Source organism: Ranitomeya imitator, chromosome 7, assembly GCF_032444005.1.
Source record: "Ranitomeya imitator isolate aRanImi1 chromosome 7, aRanImi1.pri, whole genome shotgun sequence".
In the NCBI taxonomy this organism is placed as follows: Eukaryota; Metazoa; Chordata; class Amphibia; order Anura; family Dendrobatidae; genus Ranitomeya; species Ranitomeya imitator.
The window spans coordinates 167,507,870-167,530,657 of NC_091288.1; positions in this window are offsets into that span (position 1 = coordinate 167,507,870).

Consider the following 22,788-nt stretch of genomic DNA (forward strand, 5'->3'; position numbering starts at 1 on the left):
CCCGTGCACGCTACAAAGCAAGATTGTGAACCTGCTGAAAGTCAGGTTCCTCTTCCCGCATACCATACCACCTTACACGGGGACAAAGAGGAAGGTGCAGATGAAAGTGCAGGTTCCTTCATCAGGTGGGGGGAGGAATACTAGTTGGCGACGTCACTGGCACAGGGCCTCTCATAGTACGCAAAAGTGTTGCTGCCGGTGGGAGGCGCCCCCGCCATGCAAACACACCGCTGTACTTTGAGCGGCCCTGTGCCAGTGCCAATGCCAACGAGTGGGCCCCCCCTGCTTGCTCAGGATCACAGCACTTGCAAAGTTTAAATACTTACCTCTCCCTGCTCCACTGCCGTGACATGGTCCAGATTTACTGGGCCCACTAATTACTTGAACCAGCCCTACCCCCCACAACTTTAGCCAAATGACCCCCAATTTCAAATGCCTTCCAATTATTATAAGGTAAATTACGATTGACAAGCTTCTTTAACAAGAATGGATGTTTTTGCCATTAAAATGGGCAGTGTAGGTGTTTTCCTGGCCTCCACTCACTGCCGACGATGCTCCCCCATTGACTTGCATTGGGTTTCGTGTTTCGGGCGATACCCGACTTTTCGCGATAATCGGCCGATTCCACTCGACTCGACTTCTAAGATAGTCGGGTTTCGCGAAACACGGCTCGACTCTAAAAAGGTCAAGGTCGCTCAACCCTAGTTTCCAAGAACTACTAAACGAGAGCCGGAAGATCGAAGCTCAGGAAAGGCAACCTGGAGAACACCTTGGAGTGGAACACACCATCTCTCTACACCCAATACCCAATTTGTAGGCCTAATGCAGTGTAGTTTCCAAGAACTACTAAACAAGAGCCGGAAGATCGAAGCTCAGGAAAGGCAACCTGGAGAACACCTTGGAGTGGAACACACCATCTCTCTACACCCCATACCCAATTTGTAGGCCTAATGCAGTGTAGTTTCCAACAACTACTAAACGAGAGCATGAAGATCGAAGCAATGGAGAGGAAACCTGGGGAACACCTTGGAGTGGAACACACCATCTCTCTACACCCCATACCCAATTTGTAGGCCTAATGCAGTGTAGTTTCCAACAACTACTAAACGAGAGCATTAAGATCGAAGCAATGGCGAGGAAACCTGGGGCACACCTTGGGGAGGCAGACACCGTTAGTAGGGCCTACCAAAGTTGTACCCCCAATGCAGTTTTAAAAATTCCTAGAGGCTGAAAACAAGACTATTGACGCTCAGCTTTTTTCAAAGGAACACAGCTGAATTGAGTGGCGCAGACAGACACAGGTAGTAGGACTTAACCCAAAAATGTGGCTCACTGCAGCTTAAAAAAGTTACAGGGGTACACAAGCAGCAGTGCTCTGGGCAGTGGAGGACAATTTCAATAGTGGACCGCAGACATACTTTGTACGCCTACTATTAAAAAAAGGATGCTCTATGCAATTAAAAATAGGTTCCAGGGGTCCACGGGCAGCAGTGGTGTGGTCAGTGGACGAGTATTGGAAGGAGGGACCGCAGACAGGCGTAGTAGGCCTAACATAACACAATTAGGCTGTAGACACTGTAAAATTGGTTCCAGGGGTACACGGGCAGCAGTGGTGTGGTCAGCGGAGGACAATTTGAATTAGGGACTGCAGACAGACTTTGTAGGCTGTCCCCTGTGGACCATGCATCCAACACATTAACCCAGTGCGCCGTAATGGACACGTAACTTTTTGTGGACATGCCTACTGGTCCATGCGTCTCTTGTCAGGTGCACCTTTCTACTGTTTGATTGCCTGAGTGCTATGACAATGCAGACTTTTTCATGCCGGTGGAGGGCTGGGATGGCTTTTCTCGCAAAAGAAATGTCGACTGGGTAGCTTGAACCGTTGCACAGCGTAGTTCATCTGGGCTTTCTAAATATAAAACAAAGAAAAAAAGGAGGCTACATGCACTTTCAGCTAGGTTCCAGGGGTACACGGAAAGCATTGGTCTGGTCAGTGGAGAACTATTGGAAGGAAGGACCGCAGACACGCTTCGAAGGCCTAACATAATAACAGATGGCTGTAGGCAATTTTAAATTGGTTCCAGGGGTACACGGGCAGCAGTGGTGTGGTCAGTGGAGGCCTAGTGGAAGGAGTGACCGCAGACAGGCATCGAAGGCCTAACATAATAACACATTGCTGTTGGCAATTTTAAATTGGTTCCAGGGGAACACGGGCAGCAGTGGCCTGGTCAGTGTAGTAGTAGTAGAAAGAACGGACCGCAGACAGGCATCGAAGGCCTAAAATAAAAAAATTGGGCTGGCTGTAGGCAATTTTAAATTGGTTCCAGGGGTACACGGGCAGCAGTGGTGTGGTCAGTGGAGGCCTAGTGGAAGGAGTGACCGCAGACAGGCATCGAAGGCCTAACATAATAACACATGGCTGTAGGCAATTTTAAATTGGTTCCGTGGGTACACGGGCAGCAGTGGTGTGGTCAGTGGAGGCCTAGTGGAAGGAGGGACCGCAGACAGGCTTCGAAGGCCTAACATAAAAAGATAGGGCTGTTGGCAATTTAAAATTGGTTCCAGGGGTACACGGGCAGCAGTGGTCTGGTCAGTGTAGTAGTAGTAGAAAGAAGGGACTGCAGACAGGCTTCGAAGGCATAACATAACAAAATTGGGCTGTTGGCAATTTAAAATTGGTTCCGTGGGTACACGGACAGCAGTACAATGGTCAGTGGAGGCCTAGTGGAAGGAGGGACCGCAGACAGGCTTCGAAGGCCTAACATAACAAAAATGTCAATACAATGGTATTGTCAGTGCCAGGCATTGAAGGATGTCAGCGCATAGACTAAACATTGGTGGAGCTGTGAGAGATAATTTTGCAAGTGGTAGAGCACTGTTTGAGCTGGAGGGGGGGGAACTGTCTTGTGGCCGGCGGTACAGGCCCAGGGCCCCTCATATTACAACGGTGTGTCTGACGTTGGGTGCGCACCACCACCGCCAGAGACACTTTATTGTACTATGAGGGACCCAGTGGCAGTGCTGTTGACCAAAAGCGGGCACACCCACCTCTTCAGAAAAAAAACAGCACTCTCACGGGTGCTGGCGCCAAGTGGCGATACCACGGCCCCGTGTGGGGAGTTTGGCCATTTAGGGAGGTGTAAACATGTCGTATGCTGGACAATCAGGTGCCGCAAATTACGATATTGGAAAAGTCATTCATAATAGTCCACAGGCAAGACCTTTTCATAGGAAAGCTAGGTGTCAGCCGGGCAAGGTGGGGCAAAAGATTTCGAAATCCAGTTGTGGTTCATTTTAATGAAGGTTAGATCATCTACATTTTGGGTAGCCAGACGAGTCCTTTTTTCTGTTAGTATTGAACCTGCAGCACTGAATACTCTTTCTGATAGGACACTAGCTGCCGGGCAAGCAAGCTCCTGCAATGCATATTCTGCCAATTCTGGCCAGGTGTCTAATTTGGATGCCCAGTAATCAAATGGGAATGACGGTTGAGGGAGAATGTCGATAAGGGATGAAAAATAGTTTGTAACCATACTGGACAAATGTTGTCTCCTGTCACTTTGAATTGATGCTGCAGTACCTGTCCTGTCTGCGGTCATAGCAAAATCACTCCACAACCTGGTCAGAAAACCCCTCTGGCCAACGCCACTTCTGATTTCTGCCCCTCTAACACCTCTGGTCTGCTGGCCCCTGCAGCTCGTGTGAGAACGATCATGGGCGCTGTGTGCAGGGAATGCCAGAAGCAAACGGTCAACAAGAGTTGATTGTTTGGTTGCTAATATTATTTCCAAGTTCTCATGTGGCATTATATTTTGTAATTTGCCTTTATAGCGAGGATCAAGGAGGCAGGCCAACCAGTAATCGTCATCGTTCATCATTTTAGTAATGCGTGTGTCCCTTTTGAGGATTCGTAAGGCATAATCCGCCATGTGGGCCAAAGTTCCAGTTCTCAAATCTGCGGTTGTGCTTGGTTGAGGGGCAGTTTCAGGCAAATCCACCTCACTTGTGTCCCTCCAAAAACCAGAACCCGGCCTTGCCGTGCCAACAATTTCCAGTGGCCCCGGAAAAGCTTCCTCATTAAAAATATAATTATCCCCATCATCCTCCTCGTCCTCCTCCTCCTCTTCGCCCGCTACCTCGTCCTGTACACTGCCCTGGCCAGACAATGGCTGACTGTCATCAAGGCTTTCCTCTTCCTCAGCTGCAGACACCTGATCCTTTATGTGCGTCAAACTTTGCATCAGCAGACGCATTAGGGGATGCTCATGCTTATTATGGCGTTGTCTGCACTAACCAGCCGTGTGCATTCCTCAAAACACTGAAGGACTTGACACATGTCTTGAATCTTCGACCACTGCAAACCTGACAACTCCATGTCTGCCATCCTACTGCCTGCCCGTGTATGTGTATCCTCCCACAAAAACATAACAGCCCGCCTCTGTTCGCACAGTCTCTGAAGCATGTGCAGTGTTGAGTTCCACTTTGTTGCAACGTCTATGATTAGGCGATGCTGGGGAAGGTTCAAAGAATGCTGATAGGTCTGCATACGGCTGGAGTGTACGGGCGAACGGCGGATATGTGAGCAAAGTCCACGCACTTTGAGGAGCAGGTCGGATAACCCCGGATAACTTTTCAGGAAGCACTGCACCACCAGGTTTAAGGTGTGAGCCAGGCAAGGAATGTGTTTCAGTTGGGAAAGGGAGATGGCAGCCATGAAATTCCTTCCGTTATCACTCACTACCTTGCCTGCCTCAAGATCTACAGTGCCCAGCCACGACTGCGTTTCTTTCTGCAAGAACTCGGACAGAACTTCCGCGGTGTGTCTGTTGTCGCCCAAACACTTCATAGCCAATACAGCCTGCTGACGTTTGCCAGTAGCTGCCCCATAATGGGAGACCTGGTGTGCAACAGTGACAGCTGCGGATGGAGTGGTTGTGCGATTGCGGTCTGTGGACGAGCTCTCGCTTCTGCAGGAGGACGAGGAGGAGGAGGAGGGGGTGCGAACGGCTACAGCCAACTGTTTCCTAGACCGTGGGCTAGGCAGAACTGTCCCAAAATTGCTGTCCCCTGTGGACCCTGCATCCACAACATTCACCCAGTGTGCCGTGAAGGACACGTAACGTCCCTGGCCATGCCTACTGGTCCATGCATCTGTTGTCAGGTGCACCTTTGTGCTCACAGATTTCCTGAGTGCATGAACGATGCGCTCTTTAACATGCTGGTGGAGGGCTGGGATGGCTTTTCTGGAAAAAAAGTGTCGACTGGGTAGCTCGTAGCGTGGTACAGCGTAGTCATAGTAACATAGTAACATAGTTAGTAAGGCCGAAAAAAGACATTTGTCCATCCAGTTCAGCCTATATTCCATCATAATAAATCCCCAGATCTACGTCCTTCTACAGAACCTAATAATTGTTTGATACAATATTGTTCTGCTCCAGGAAGACATCCAGGCCTCTCTTGAACCCCTCGACTGAGTTCGCCATCACCACCTCCTCAGGCAAGCAATTCCAGATTCTCACTGCCCTAACAGTAAAGAATCCTCTTCTATGTTGGTGGAAAAACCTTCTCTCCTCCAGACGCAAAGAATGCCCCCTTGTGCCCGTCACCTTCCTTGGTATAAACAGATCCTCAGCGAGATATTTGTATTGTCCCCTTATATACTTATACATGGTTATTAGATCGCCCCTCAGTCGTCTTTTTTCTAGACTAAATAATCCTAATTTCGCTAATCTATCTGGGTATTGTAGTTCTCCCATCCCCTTTATTAATTTTGTTGCCCTCCTTTGTACTCTCTCTAGTTCCATTATATCCTTCCTGAGCACCGGTGCCCAAAACTGGACACAGTACTCCATGTGCGGTCTAACTAGGGATTTGTACAGAGGCAGTATAATGCTCTCATCATGTGTATCCAGACCTCTTTTAATGCACCCCATGATCCTGTTTGCCTTGGCAGCTGCTGCCTGGCACTGGCTGCTCCAGGTAAGTTTATCATTAACTAGGATCCCCAAGTCCTTCTCCCTGTCAGATTTACCCAGTGGTTTCCCATTCAGTGTGTAATGGTGATATTGATTCCTTCTTCCCATGTGTATAACCTTACATTTATCATTGTTAAACCTCATCTGCCACCTTTCAGCCCAAGTTTCCAACTTATCCAGATCCATCTGTAGCAGAATACTATCTTCTCTTGTATTAACTGCTTTACATAGTTTTGTATCATCTGCAAATATCGATATTTTACTGTGTAAACCTTCTACCAGATCATTAATGAATATGTTGAAGAGAACAGGTCCCAATACTGACCCCTGCGGTACCCCACTGGTCACAGCGACCCAGTTAGAGACTATACCATTTATAACCACCCTCTGCTTTCTATCACTAAGCCAGTTACTAACCCATTTACACACATTTTCCCCCAGGCCAAGCATTCTCATTTTGTGTACCAACCTCTTGTGCGGCACGGTATCAAACGCTTTGGAAAAATCGAGATATACCACGTCCAATGACTCACCGTGGTCCAGCCTATAGCTTACCTCTTCATAAAAACTGATTAGATTGGTTTGACAGGAGCGATTTCTCATAAACCCATGCTGATATGGAGTTAAACAGTTATTCTCATTGAGATAATCCAGAATAACATCCCTCAGAAACCCTTCAAATATTTTACCAACAATAGAGGTTAGACTTACTGGCCTATAATTTCCAGGTTCACTTTTAGAGCCCTTTTTGAATATTGGCACCACATTTGCTATGCGCCAGTCCTGCGGAACAGACCCTGTCGCTATAGAGTCCCTAAAAATAAGAAATAATGGTTTATCTATTACATTACTTAGTTCTCTTAGTACTCGTGAGTGTATGCCATCCGGACCCGGAGATTTATCTATTTTAATCTTATTTAGCCGGTTTCGCACCTCTTCTTGGGTTAGATTGGTGACCCTTAATATAGGGTTTTCATTGTTTCTTGGGATTTCACCTAGCATTTCATTTTCCACCGTGAATACCGTGGAGAAGAAGGTGTTTAATATGTTCGCTTTTTCCTCGTCATCTACAACCATTCTTTCCTCACTATTTTTTAAGGGGCCTACATTTTCAGTTTTTATTCTTTTACTATTGATATAGTTGAAGAACAGTTTGGGATTAGTTTTACTCTCCTTAGCAATGTGCTTCTCTGTTTCCTTTTTGGCAGCTTTAATTAGTTTTTTAGATAAAGTATTTTTCTCCCTATAGTTTTTTAGAGCTTCAATGGTGCCATCCTGCTTTAGTAGTGCAAATGCTTTCTTTTTACTGTTAATTGCCTGTCTTACTTCTTTGTTTAGCCACATTGGGTTTTTCCTATTTCTAGTCCTTTTATTCCCACAAGGTATAAACCGCTTACACTGCCTATTTAGGATGTTCTTAAACATTTCACATTTATTATCTGTATTCTTATTTCTGAGGATATTGTCCCAGTCTACCAGATTAAGGGCATCTCTAAGCTGGTCAAACTTTGCCTTCCTAAAGTTCAGTGTTTTTGTGACTCCCTGACAAGTCCCCCTAGTGAAAGACAGGTGAAACTGTACAATATTGTGGTCGCTATTTCCTAGATGCCCGACCACCTGCAGATTTGTTATTCTGTCAGGTCTATTAGATAGTATTAGGTCTAAAAGTGCTGCTCCTCTGGTTGGATTCTGCACCAATTGTGAAAGATAATTTTTCTTGGTTATTAGCAGAAACCTGTTGCCTTTATGGGTTTCACAGGTTTCTGTTTCCCAGTTAATATCCGGGTAGTTAAAGTCCCCCATAACCAGGACCTCATTATGGGTTGCAGCTTCATCTATCTGCTTTAGAAGTAGACTTTCCATGGTTTCTGTTATATTTGGGGGTTTGTAACAGACCCCAATGAGAATTTTGTTACCATTTTTCCCTCCATGAATTTCGACCCATATGGACTCGACATCCTCATTTCCTTCGCTAATATCCTCCCTTAAAGTGGACTTTAGACAAGACTTTACATAGAGACAAACCCCTCCTCCTCTCCGATTTTTACGATCCTTTCTAAACAGACTGTAACCCTGTAAGTTAACTGCCCAGTCATAGCTTTCATCTAACCATGTCTCGGTTATTCCCACTATGTCAAAGTTACCTGTAGATATTTCTGCTTCTAGTTCTTCCATCTTGTTTGTCAGGCTTCTGGCGTTTGCGAGCATGCAGTTTAGAGGATTTTGTTTTGTTCCAATCTCCTCGCTGTGGATTGTTTTAGAAATGTTCTTACCTCCCTTCTGAGTATGTTTTCCTGGGTCTTCTTTGTTCAAGTCTAATGTTTTTCTTCCCGTCCCCTCTTCTTCTAGTTTAACGCCCTCCTAGTCCATCAGGGCTTTGAAAGCTTCGCTTTCAACTAACCGGTAGGGCATCATCTCTAACGAGATTAGTCTAGCTATGTGGGCGTTCAAACCCTGTGTACGCGGATGCGAGGCTAAGTACTTCCTTTTTCTAACCATAGTCTCATGTAGGGTGAGCTGGACTGGAGAGCTGGAGATCGTGGAACTAGCGGGGGTGCCGGTGGACATGGCAGACTGAGAGACGGTGGGAGATGGTATTGTTGCCGCCGGTGCCCTAGATGCAGTGTTTCCTACTACGAAACTGGTGATTCCCTGACCCTGACTGCTTTGGCCTGGCAAAGAAACCTGCACAGATACTGCAGGTGGTGCGGAAAATGGTGGCCCTACACTGCCGGAAGGGATGTTGCGTTGATGACTAGCTTCATTGGCCGAGGGTGCTACAACCTTAAGGGACGTTTGGTAGTTAGTCCAAGCTTGCAAATGCATGGTGGTTAAATGTCTATGCATGCAACTTGTATTGAGACTTTTCAGATTCTGCCCTCTGCTTAAGGTAGTTGAACATTTTTGACAGATGACTTTGCGCTGATCAATTGGATGTTGTTTAAAAAAATGCCAGACTGCACTCTTTCTAGCATCGGATACCTTTTCAGGCATTGAAGACTGAGCTTTAACCGGATGGCCACGCTGTCCTCCAACAGGTTTTGGCTTTGCCACGCGTTTTGGGCAAGATACGGGCCCGGCAGATGGAACCTGTTGCGATGTTGATGCCTGCTGCGGCCCCTCCTCCTCCGCTTCAGAACTGCTGACACCTGCACCCTGTTCCCCCAATGGCTGCCAATCGGGGTCAAGAACTGGGTCATCTATTACCTCTTCTTGCAGCTCGTGTGCAACTTCGTCTGTGTCACCGTGTCGGTCGGTGGTATAGCGTTCGTGATGGGGCAACATAGTCTCATTAGGGTCTGATTCTTGATCATTACCCTGCGAGGGCAATGTTGTGGTCTGAGTCAAAGGACCAGCATAGTAGTCTGGCTGTGGCTGTGCATCAGTGCACTCCATGTCAGATTCAACTTGTAATGGGCATGGACTGTTAACTGCTTCACTTTCTAAGCCAGGGACGGTATGTGTAAAGAGCTCCATGGAGTAACCCATTGTGTCGCCTGCTGCATTCTTCTCTGTTGTTGTTTTTGCTGAAGAGGACAAGGAAGCGACTTGTCCCTGACCGTGAACATCCACTAACGACGCGCTGCTTTTACATTTACCAGTTTCACGAGAGGAGGCAAAAGAGCTAGAGGCTGAGTCAGCAAGATAAGCCAAAACTTGCTCTTGCTGCTCCGGCTTTAAAAGCGGTTTTCCTACTCCCAGAAAAGGGAGCGTTCGAGGCCTTGTGTAGCCAGACGACGAACCTGGCTCCACAGCTCCAGACTTAGGTGCAATATTTTTTTTCCCACGACCACCTGATGCTCCACCACTACCACTACCCTCATTACCAGCTGACAATGAACGCCCCCGGCCACGACCTCTTCCACCAGACTTCCTCATTGTTTTAAAAACGTAACCAAACTAATGGTATTTGTTGCTGTCACACAACTTACACGGTGAGCTATAACTTCAGTATGATTTAGCTACCCCTTTACAGGTGGGTGAGACCGCAAGGAAAATCAGGCACAATGTTACACACTCTGTTTTTGGTGGCAACAAATGAGAGAGATGCCACACACGCAGGACTGTCACTGAAGCACAAATGTAAATATTAATCTCCCACTGATTTGCTTTTTTTTGTTTTTTTTCAGGGAGACTTTAGAAAAAAAAAAATGGAATAAAATGATTTTTTAAGGAAGAATTTAGAAACCAAATAAAATAAAATGATTTCTTCAGGGAGAATTTAGAAAACAAATAAAACAAAAAATAGGCTTTCTATGGCCCACTGAGTGAGAGATGACGCACACAGGAGTCAGGAGTGGCACACAAGCCCAGAGGCCAATATTGTTCTCCCAATGATTGATGTAGTGATTTTTTCAGGTAGATTTTGGAACCTGTCATGATCCCAATGGCAGGGGATCACAAAAGGACAAGCACAGATACAAACAAGCTCTAGGGCGATGGAACCTGAGCTGACCGCGACCCTGAACCTAACACACAAATAAAAGTAGCCGGGGAACGTGCCTACGATGATCCTAGACGTCTCGCTCCAGCCAAAGATCTAACTACCCCTATTAGAAGAAACACAGACCTCTCTTGCCTCCAGAGAAATACCCCACAGAAATAGCAGCCCCCCACATATAATGACGGTGAAATGAGAGGAAAGCACATACGTAGTATGAAAACAGTTTCAGCAAAATGAGGCCCGCTAAAGCTAGATAGCAGAGGATACAAAAGAGAACTGCGCGGTCAGCGAAAAACCCTTCAAAAAACCATCCTGAAATTACTTGAATTCATGTGCCAACTCATGGTACATGAAGAGCAATTTCAGCCCACTACAGCAACCAGCAGCAGAGAATCACATATCTGCAGGCTGGACAAATAACCAAATTAAGCAAAAACACAAAACAGGAAAATCCAAACTTAGCTTGACCAGAAGGTTCTAGGAGCAGGGAGCAGAGGTAACAAGACACACTGGATACATTGATAACCGGCGAGGAAATGCCAGCAAAGCCAGGTTAAATAGGAAACTCCCATATCCTGATGGAACAGGTGGAACCCAGAAACCCAGGAAAGACAAGTCACCCAGTACCATCAGTAACCACCAGAGGGAGCCCAAAAACAGAACTCACAACAGTACCCCCCCCTTGAGGAGGGGTCACCGAACCCTCACGAGAACCACCAGGGCGACCAGGATGAGCCCTATGAAAAGCGCGAACCAAATCATCAGCATGAACATCAGAGGCAACCACCCAAGAATTATCCTCCTGACCATAACCCTTCCACTTGACCAAATACTGGAGTTTCCGTCTGGAAACACGAGAATCCAAGATCTTCTCCACAACATACTCCAATTCTCCCTCCACCAGCACTGGAGCAGGAGGCTCAAGCGAAGGAACAACAGGTACCTCATACTTCCGCAACAACGACCGATGGAACACATTATGAATAGCAAACGATGCCGGGAGATCCAAACGAAACGACACAGGGTTAAGAATTTCCAAGATCCTATAGGGACCGATGAACCGAGGCTTGAACTTAGGAGAAGAGACCTTCATAGGAACAAAACGAGAAGACAACCACACCAAGTCCCCAACACGAAGTCGAGGACCCACGCGGCGACGGCGATTAGCAAACTGCTGAGCCTTCTCCTGGGACAACTTCAAATTGTCCACCACATGACTCCAAATCCGATGCAACCTATCCACCACCGTGTCCACTCCAGGACAATCAGAAGGCTCCACCTGACCAGAGGAAAAACGAGGATGAAACCCCAAATTACAAAAGAAAGAAGAAACCAAGGTAGCAGAACTAGCCCGATTATTAAGGGCAAACTCGGCCAGTGGCAAAAAGGTAACCCAGTCATCCTGATCAGCGGAAACAAAACACCTTAAATAAGTTTCCAAGGTCTGATTAGTTCATTCAGTCTGGCCATTCGTCTGAGGATGGAATGCAGACGAAAAGGACAAATCAATGCCCATCTTAGCACAGAACGTCCGCCAAAATCTAGACACAAACTGGGATCCCCTGTCAGAAACGATGTTCTCAGGAATCCCATGCAAACGAACCACGTTCTAAAAAAACAGAGGGACCAACTCAGAGGAGGAAGGTAACTTAGGCAAGGGTACCAGATGAACCATTTTAGAAAAGCGATCACACACAACCCAGATGACGGACATTTTTTGAGAGACAGGGAGATCCGAAATAAAGTCCATGGAAATGTGCGTCCAAGGCCTCTTCGGGATAGGCAAAGGTGACAACAATCCACTGGCCCGAGAACAGCAAGGCTTAGCCCGAGCACAAACCCCACAAGACTGCTAAAAAGAACGCACATCCCTCGACAAGGAAGGCCACCAAAAAGACCTGGCCACCAAGTCTCTAGTACCAAATATTCCAGGATGACCTGCCAACGCAGAAGAATGGACCTCGGAGATGACTCTACTGGTCCAATTATCCGGAACAAACAGTCTCTCAGGCGGACAACGATCAGGTTTACCCGCCTGAAACTCCTGCAAAGCACGTCGCAAGTCTGGGGAGACAGCAGACAAAATCACCCCATCCCTAAGGATACCAGTGGGCTCAGAACCTCCAAGGGAGTCAGGCACAAAACTCCTAGAAAGAGCATCCGCCTTCACATTCTTTGAACCTGGCAGGTATGAAACCACAAAATTGAAACGAGAGAAAAACAGTGACCAACGAGCCTGTCTAGGATTCAGACGCCTGGCAGACTCAAGGTAAATCAAATTTTTGTGATCAGTCAAGACCACCACACGATGTCTAGCACCCTCTAGCCAATGACGCCACTCCTCAAATGCTCACTTCATGGCCAAAAGTTCCCGATTACCAACATCATAATTCCGCTCAGCCGGCGAAAACTTTCTAGAAAAAAACGCGCATGGCTTCATCACTGAGCCATCGGAGCTTCTCTGTGACAAAACCGCCCCCGCTCCAATCTCGGAAGCATCAACCTCAACCTGAAAAGGGAGCGAAACATCTGGCTGACGCAACACAGGAGCAGAAGAAAACCGGCGCTTAAGTTCCTGAAAGGCCTCCACAGCCGCAGGAGACCAATTAGCAACATCAGCACCCTTCTTAGTCAAATCCGTCAAAGGCTTAACAACACTAGAAAAATTAGTTATAAAACGACGATAGAAATTAGCAAAGCCCAAGAACTTCTGTAGACTCTTAAGAGATGTAGGCTGCGTCCAGTCACAAATAGCCTGAACCTTGACGGGATCCATCTCAATAGGAGAAGGGGAAAAAATATACCCCAAGAAAGAAATCTTCTGGACTCCAAAGAGACACTTTGAGCCTTTTACAAACAAGGAATTGGCCCGCAGGACCTGAAACACCTTCCTGACCTGCTGAACATATGAGACTCCCAGTCATCAGAAAAAACCAAAATATCATCCAAATACACAATCATAAATTTATCCAGATATTCACGGAAAATATCGTGCATAAAGGACTGGAAGACAGAAGGAGCATTAGAAAGTCCAAAAGGCATTACCAAATACTCAAAATGGCCCTCAGGCGTATTAAATGCGGTTTTCCACTCATCACCTTGCTTTATTCGTATAAGATTATACGCACCCCGAAGATCAATCTTAGTGAACCATTTAGCCCCCTTAATGCGAGCAAACAAATCAGTCAACAATGGCAAAGGATACTGATATTTTACGGTAATCTTATTCAAAAGACGATAATCTATACAAGGCCTCAAGGAACCATCTTTTTTGGCCACGAAAAAAAAACCTGCTCCCAAAGGGGACAAAGATGGACGGATATGTCCCTTTTCCAAGGACTCCTTAACATAATCCCGCATAGCAGTATGCTCTGGCACTGACAGATTGAACAAACGACCTTTAGGAAATTTACTGCCTGGAATTAAATTTATAGCACAATCGCAATCCCTGTGAGGAGGAAGCGAACTGAGCTTAGGCTCCTCAAAAACATCCCGATAATCAGACAAAAACACAGGAACCTCAGAAGGAGTAGATGAAGCGATAGAAATCGGAGGTGCATCATCATGAACCCCCTGACAACCCCAGCTTAACACAGACATTGATTTCCAGTCAAGGACTGGATTATGAGTTTGTAACCATGGCAGACCAAGCACTAGGACATCATGCAAATTATACAGTACCAGGAAGCGAATCACCTCCTGATGAACGGGAGTCATACGCATGGTCACTTGTGTCCAGTACTGAGGTTTATTCATAGCCAAAGGTGTAGAGTCAATTCCCTTCAAAGGAATAAGGACTTCCAGAGGCTCCAGACTAAACCCACAGCGATTGGCAAATGACCAATCCATAAGACTCAGGGCAGCGCCTGAATCCACATAGGCATCGACGGAGATGGATGATAATGAACAAATCAGAGTCACAGACAGAATGAACTTAGACTGTAAAGTACTAATGGCAACAGACTTATCAACCTTTTTTGTGCGTTTAGAGCATGCTGATATAACATGAGCTGAATCACCACAATAAAAGCACAACCCTTTTTTCCACCTATAATTTTGCCGTTCACTTCTGGACTGAATTCTATCACATTGCATTATCTCAGGTGACGGTTCAGAAGACACCGCCAAATGATGCACAGGTTTGCGCTCCCGTAAACGCCGATCAATCTGAACAGCCATAGTAATAGACTCATTCAGACCAGTAGGCGCAGGGAACCCCACCATAACATCTTTAATGGCCTCAGAAAGGCCATCTCTGAACTTTGCAGCCAAGGCGCACTCATTCCACTGAGTAAGCACCGACCACATCCGAAATTTTTGACAATAAATTTCTGCTTCATCTTGCCTCTGAGAGAGAGCCAACAAAGCTTTTTCAGCCTGAATCTCTTGGTTAGGTTCCTCATAGAGCAAACCCAATGCCAGAAAAAACGCATCCGCATTAAGCAACGCAGGGTCCCCTGGTGCCAATGCAAATGCCCAATTCTGAGGGTCACCCCGCAGGAAAGATATAATAATCTTGACTTGCTGAGCAGGGTCTCCAGAGGAGTGAGATTTCATAGAAAGAAACAACTTGCAATTGTTCCTAAAATTCAGAAAACGAGATCTATCTCCAGAAAAAAAACTCTGGGACAGGAATTCTAGGTTCAGACATAGGAGCATGTACAACAAAATCCTGTATATTTTGAACCTTAGCGGCAAGATTATTCAGGCTGGAAGCCAAACTCTGGACGTCCATGATAAACAGCTGAGATCAGAGCCATTCAAAGATTAAGAGGAGGAGGAAGTAGCCAGGCTGCAATAAGGCTAGGCAGCAAACTCTGAGGGAAAGGAAAAAAAAAAAAAACTTCCTCAGACTACTTATCCTCCTACTTCAGCCAATACAATTAACACTTTGTGGGCCGGTTATACTGTCATGATCCCAATGGCAGGGGATCACAAAAGGACAAGCACAGATACAAACAAGCTCTAGGGCGATGGAACCTGAGCTGACCGCGACCCTGAACCTAACACACAAATAAAAGTAGCCGGGGAACGTGCCTACGATGATCCTAGACGTCTCGCTCCAGCCAAATATCTAACTACCCCTATTAGAAGAAACACAGACCTCTCTTGCCTCCAGAGAAATACCCCACAGAAATAGCAGCCCCCCACATATAATGACGGTGAAATGAGAGGAAAGCACATACGTAGTATGAAAACAGTTTCAGCAAAATGAGGCCCGCTAAAGCTAGATAGCAGAGGATACAAAAGAGAACTGCGCGGTCAGCGAAAAACCCTTCAAAAAACCATCCTGAAATTACTTGAATTCATGTGCCAACTCATGGTACATGAAGAGCAATTTCAGCCCACTACAGCAACCAGCAGCAGAGAATCACATATCTGCAGGCTGGACAAATAACCAAATTAAGCAAAAACACAAAACAGGAAAATCCAAACTTAGCTTGACCAGAAGGTTCTAGGAGCAGGGAGCAGAGGTAACAAGACACACTGGATACATTGATAACCGGCGAGGAAATGCCAGCAAAGCCAGGTTAAATAGGAAACTCCCATATCCTGATGGAACAGGTGGAACCCAGAGACCCAGGAAAGACAAGTCACCCAGTACCATCAGTAACCACCAGAGGGAGCCCAAAAACAGAACTCACAACAGGAACGCAAATCAAGCTAAAAAAATAATAGGCTTTCTATGGCCCACAATTGGAGAGAGAGAGAGAGATGGCACACCCAGGAGTCAAGACTGGCACACAAGCAGAAAGGGCAATATTAATCTCCCACTGATTTGTTTTGTTTTGTTTTTTTTTCAGGGAGACTTTAGAAAAAAAAAATAATAAAAAAAAATGATTTTTTCAGGAAGAATTTAGAAACCGAATAAAATAAAATGATTTTTTCAGGGAGAATTTAGAAAACAAATAAAGCAAAAAATAGGCTTTCTATGGCCCACTGAGTGAGAGATGACGCACACAGGAGTCAGGAGTGGCACACAAGCCCAGAGGCCAATATTGTTCTCCCAATGATTGATGTAGTGATTTTTTCGGGTAGATTTTGGAACCCAAATCAAGCAAAAAAAATAATAGGCTTTCTATGGCCCACAATTGGATAGAGAGAGAGAGATGGCACACCCAGGAGTCAAGACTGGCACACAAGCAGAAACGGCAATATTAATCTCCCACTGATTTGTTTTTTTTTTTTTTTTTTCAGGGAGACTTTAGAAAAAAAAAATAATAAAAAAAAATGATTTTTTCAGGAAGAATTTAGAAACCAAATAAAATAAAATGATTTCTTCAGGGAGAATTTAGAAAACAAATAAAACAAAAAATAGGCTTTCTATGGCCCACTGAGTGAGAGATGACGCACACAGGAGTCAGGAGTGGCACACAAGCCCAGAGGCCAATATTGTTCTCCCAATGATTGATGTAGTGATTTTTTCAGGTAGATTTTGGAACCCAAATCAAGCTAAAAAAATAATAGGCTTTCTATGGCCCACAATTGGAGACAGAGAGAGAGATGGCACACCCAGGAGTCAAGACTGGCACACAAGCAGAAAGGGCAATATTAATCTCCCACTGATTTGATTTTTTTTTTTTTCAGGGAGACTTTAGAAAAAAATAAAATAAAAAAAAAGATTTTTTCAGGAAGAATTTAGAAACCAAATAAAATAAAACGATTTTTTCAGGGAGAATTTAGAAAACAAATAAAACAAAAAATAGGCTTTCTATGGCCCACTGAGTGAGAGATGACGCACACAGGAGTCAGGAGTGGCACACAAGCCCAGAGGCCAATATTTATCTCCCACTGATTGATTTAGTGATTTTTTCAGGTAGATTTTGGAACCCAAATCAAGCAAAAAAAATAATAGGCTTTCTATGGCCCACAATTGGAGAGAGAGAGAGAGATGGCACACCCAGGAGTCAAGACTGGCACACAAGCAGAAAGGGCAATATTAATCTCCCACTGATTTTTTTTTTTTTTTTTTTTTTTCAGGGAGACTTTAGAAAAAAAAATAATAAAAAAAAATGATTTTTTTCAGGAAGAATTTAGAAACCAAATAAAATAAAATGATTTTTTCAGGGAGAATTTAGAAAACATATAAAACAAAAAATAGGGTTTCTATGGCCCACTGAGTGAGAGATGACGCACACAGGAGTCAGGAGTGGCACACAAGCCCAGAGGCCAATATTGTTCTCCCAATGATTGATGTAGTGATTTTTTCGGGTAGATTTTGGAACCCAAATCAAGCAAAAAAAATAATAGGCTTTCTATGGCCCACAATTGGATAGAGAGAGAGAGATGGCACACCCAGGAGTCAAGACTGGCACACAAGCAGAAACGGCAATATTAATCTCCCACTGATTTGTTTTTTTTTTTTTTTTTTTCAGGGAGACTTTAGAAAAAAAAAATAATAAAAAAAAATGATTTTTTCAGGAAGAATTTAGAAACCAAATAAAATAAAATGATTTCTTCAGGGAGAATTTAGAAAACAAATAAAACAAAAAATAGGCTTTCTATGGCCCACTGAGTGAGAGATGACGCACACAGGAGTCAGGAGTGGCACACAAGCCCAGAGGCCAATATTGTTCTCCCAATGATTGATGTAGTGATTTTTTCAGGAAGATTTTGGAACCCAAATCAAGCTAAAAAAATAATAGGCTTTCTATGGCCCACAATTGGAGAGAGAGAGAGAGATGGCACACCCAGGAGTCAAGACTGGCACACAAGCAGAAAGGGCAATATTAATCTCCCACTGATTTGATTTTTTTTTTTTTTCAGGGAGACTTTAGAAAAAAAAAAATAATAAAAAAAAATGATTTTTTTTCAGGAAGAATTTAGAAACCAAATAAAATAAAACGATTTTTTCAGGGAGAATTTAGAAAACAAATACAACAAAAAATTGGCTTTCTATGGCCCACTGAGTGAGAGATGACGCACACAGGAGTCAGGAGTGGCACACAAGCCCAGAGTCCAATATTTATCTCCCACTGATTGATTTATTGATTTTTTCAGGTAGAATTTAGAACCCAAATCAACCAAAAAAATAAATAGGCTTTCTATGGCCCACTATTTGTGAGAAAGATGGCACGCTCAGGACTGGCACACAAGCCCAGAGGCCAATATTAATCTCCCACTTTTTTTTTTTTTTCAGGGAAAATTTATAAACCCAATAAAATAAATAATAAATAGGCTTTCTATGGCCCACTATCTGAGAGAGAGAGATGGCACGCTTAGGACTGGCACACAAGCCCAAAGGCCAATATTAATCTCCTTTTTTTTTCAGGGAGAATTTATAAAACCCAAAAAAAATAAATAAATAGGCTTTCTATGGCCCACTATTTGTGAGAGAGATGGCACGCTCAGGACTGGCACACAAGCCCAGAGGCCAATATTAATCTCCCACTTTTTTTTTTTTTTCAGGGAAAATTTATAAACCCAATAAAAAAAATAATAAATAGGCTTTCTATGGCCCACTATATGAGAGAGAGAGATGGCACGCTTAGGACTGGCACACAAGCCCAAAGGCCAATATTAATCTCCCTTTTTTTTTCAGGGAGAATTTATAAAACCAAAAAAAAAAAAATAAATAGGCTTTCTATGGCCCACTATTTGTGAGAGAGATGGCACGCTCAGGACTGGCACACAAGCCCAGAGGCCAATATTAATCTCCCACTTTTTTTTTTTTGTTCCAGGGAAAATTTATAAACCCAATAAAAAAAAAAAATAGGCTTTCTATGGCCCACTATCTGAGAGAGAGAGATGGCACGCTTAGGACTGGCACACAAGCCCAAAGGCCAATATTAATCTCCCACTGATTGATTTATTGATTTTTTCAGGTAGAATTTAGAACCCAAATAAAGCAAAAAAAAAAAATAGGCTTTCTATGGCCCACTGAGTAAGTGATGATGCACACAGGAGTCAGGAGTGGCACACAAGCCCTGAGGCCAATATTTTTCTCCCACTGATTGATGTAGTGATTTTTTCAGGTAGATTTTGGAACCCAAATCAAGCAAAAAAATAAATAGGCTTTCTATGGCCCACTGAGTGAGAGATGGCACACACAGGAGTCAGGAGTGGCACACAAGCCCTGAGACCAATATTTTTCTCCCACTGATTGATGTAGTGATTTTTTTAGGTAGATTTTAGAACCCAAATCAAGCAAAAAAATAAATAGGCTTTCTATGGCCCACTGAGTGAGAGATGGCACAGACAGGGATGGCACTCTAGCAGAAATGCCAATCTTAATCTCCCACAAAAAAAAAAAAAAAAAGGAACTGTCCTTCAATTACTATCTCCCTGCAGTAATGTCAGCCAGGTATGGCAGGCAGCAATAAGGAGTGGACTGATGCACAAATTAAATAAAAAGTGTGGACAAACAAACAAGATAGCTGTGCAGAAAGGAAGGAACAAGAGGATTTGTGCTTTGAAAAAAGCAGTTGGTTTGCACAGCGGCGTACACACAGCAATGCAGCTATCAGGGAGCCTTCTAGGGCAGCCCAATGAGCTACAGCGCTGAGGAAAAAAAAATAATAAATGTAGCTTCCACTGTCCCTGCACACCGAAGGTGGTGTTGGACAGTGGAAATCGCTACAGCACAAACGGTTTGGGGGTTAATGGACCCTGCCTAACGCTATCCCTGCTTCTGACGAAGCGGCAGCAACCTCTCCCTAAGCTCAGATCAGCAGCAGTAACATGGCGGTCGGCGGGAACGCCCCTTTATAGCCCCTGTGACGCCGCAGACAGCAAGCCAATCACTGCAATGCCCTTCTCTAAGATGGTGGGGACCAGGACCTATGTCATCACGCTGCCCACACTCTGTGTTCACCTTCATTGGCTGAGAAATGGCGCTTTTCGCGTCATTGAAACGCGACTTTGGCGCGAAAGTCGCGTACCGCATGGCCGACCCCGCACAGGGGTCGGATCGGGTTTCATGAAACCCGACTTTGCCAAAAGTCGGCGACTTTTGAAAATGAACGACCCGTTTCGCTCAACCCTACTGTCAAGATCACATCTCAACACTTGCACGCTTGACCCACTCCTGTCCCACCTCATCACCACATCAGTCTTCATCCCAACCCTAACACACCTCTTCAACCTCACCCACAACTGCTATCTTCCCCTCATCCTTCAAACATGCCTCAATCACACCCATCCTCAAAAAGCCCTCCCTCGACCCATCCTCTGTGTCTAGCTATCACCCAATATCTCTTCTCTCTTATGCCTCAAATCTACTGGAACAGCATGTCCATCTTGAACTGTCCTCCTACCTCTCCTCTTGCTCCCTCTTTGACTGGTCACAATCTGGCTTCCGATCGCATCACTCAACTGAAACTGCCCTAACTAAAATAACCAATGACCTACTCACTGCCAATAGCAAGCAAAACTACTCTGTCCTCCTTCTCCTGGACCTGTCTTCTGCCTTTGACACTGTGGACCACTCCCTTCTCCCACACCACCTCCTCACCTCGCCCCCTGTCTGTCAGCATTCCCCAAGGCTCAGTCCTAGGGCCCCTGCTCTTCTCCATCTACACCTTCGGCCTGGGACAGCTCATATAATCCCATGGTTTGCGGTATCATCTCTATGTCGATAACAAACAGATCTACCTATCTGGACCCGACCTCACTTCCTTACTCACCAAAATACAATAATGTCTTTCTTTTCTGCTTGCTTTCTAAAACTGGACATGAACAAAACAGAATTCATTATCTTTCTCCCTTCTCACTCTACCCCTCCACCAAACCTATCCATCAATGACAATGGCTGCTCACTTTCCCCAGCCCCGCATGCTCGGTGCCTCGGGGTGATCCTCGAATCTGCCCTCTTTCAAGCCTCATATGCAAGCCCGTGCCTCCTCTTGCCGACTCAAACTCAAAAAAATTTCTTGGATCTGTGCATTCCTTGACCACGAAGCCACAAAAAGGCTAGTGCACGCCCTTATCATCTCCCGCCTTGATTACTGCAACCTCCAACTCTCTGGCCCCCCTCCAGCACTCTGGCACCACTCCAATCCATCCTACACTCTTCTGCCTTACTAATCCACCTGTCTCTCAGTTATTCCCTAGCCTCTCCTCTCTGCCAAGCCCTTCACTGGCTTCCTATTGTCCAGAGGCTCCAGTTCAAAACCCTTACTATGACATACAAAGCCATCCACAACCTGTCTCCTCCATACATCTGTAACATGGTCTCCTGGTACTTACCCACACACAACCTTCGATCCTCTCAAGATCTCCTTCTCTACTCCCCTCTTTTCTCTTCTTCCCACAACCGCATACAAGACTTCTCCCGTGCTTCTCCTATTCTCTGGAACTCTCAACCCCAACACGTCATACTCTCGCCTACCACGGAAACCTTCAAAAAGAACCTGAAGATCCACCTCTTTTGACAAGCCTAGAACCTGCAGTGATCCTCAGTCTGCTGAACTGTCGCACGACCAGCTTTACCCGATCCCAGTGTATCCTCATCCATCCCCTGTAGACTGTGAGCTCTTGCGGGCAGGGTCCTCTCTCCTTCTGTACTTCTGTGTGCTTGTCTATATTTTCCCCTTTTCACATGTAAAGAGCCATGGAATAAATGGCGCTATAAAATGTATAATATTAATATATTTTCAGTCAGGAGATGCGTGACCCAGCTTTTCTCTACGACAACTCAGCTCGTTTATGATATAGAGGACATATATATGTTCGCTTGTGCAGTCTAAATCCTTTTTTGGTGCCATTCACCATAGAGTATATTTTCCATGGTGACATTTGCTTGAGTGCCCAACTCGATTCAGATCCGAGAAAGCTCATTGTCTAAAGAGCTTTGTTTGGCATTTTACATCAACTTGTGAAACTTTTTTATTTACTGTTTACTAGCAACTGGGGTTCCACCAGAAATACTGATGGATAATTATGCCAGGATTCTGAATATTTTAGTGCAACTCATAGGTTGGCAAAAATTTTGTGACATTTGACATTTTTATGCCGTAATGACTTTTTAAAATGTAAATGAAGCTTCATGGGAAGAGGTCAAGGTTGAGCACCGTTGGGAAATTTACCATAATTTACACAAGGGGCATAAACTACCACAGAAATGTACTTTAGTAACTGTAGTGGTTCAAAGCAGCTGAAAAGATGCTGCGAGCTCAATTAAGCAGCACATGCTTATTAATGAATTTCACACATTTTACTCCACAAAAATCTGTTCATCAAGACTGCATGCAAAATATATTATGATGCCCCACAGTAAACCCCAACCCAGTATAATGTCCCCGTAGAGATCCCAACACAAGTAATGCCCCCACAGTGACCCCCCAATATGATGACCCCATAGTTTTCCCACACACATTGTGACCTCCAGCACAGTATGATGCACCCTCAGTGACCTCCCTCACAGTA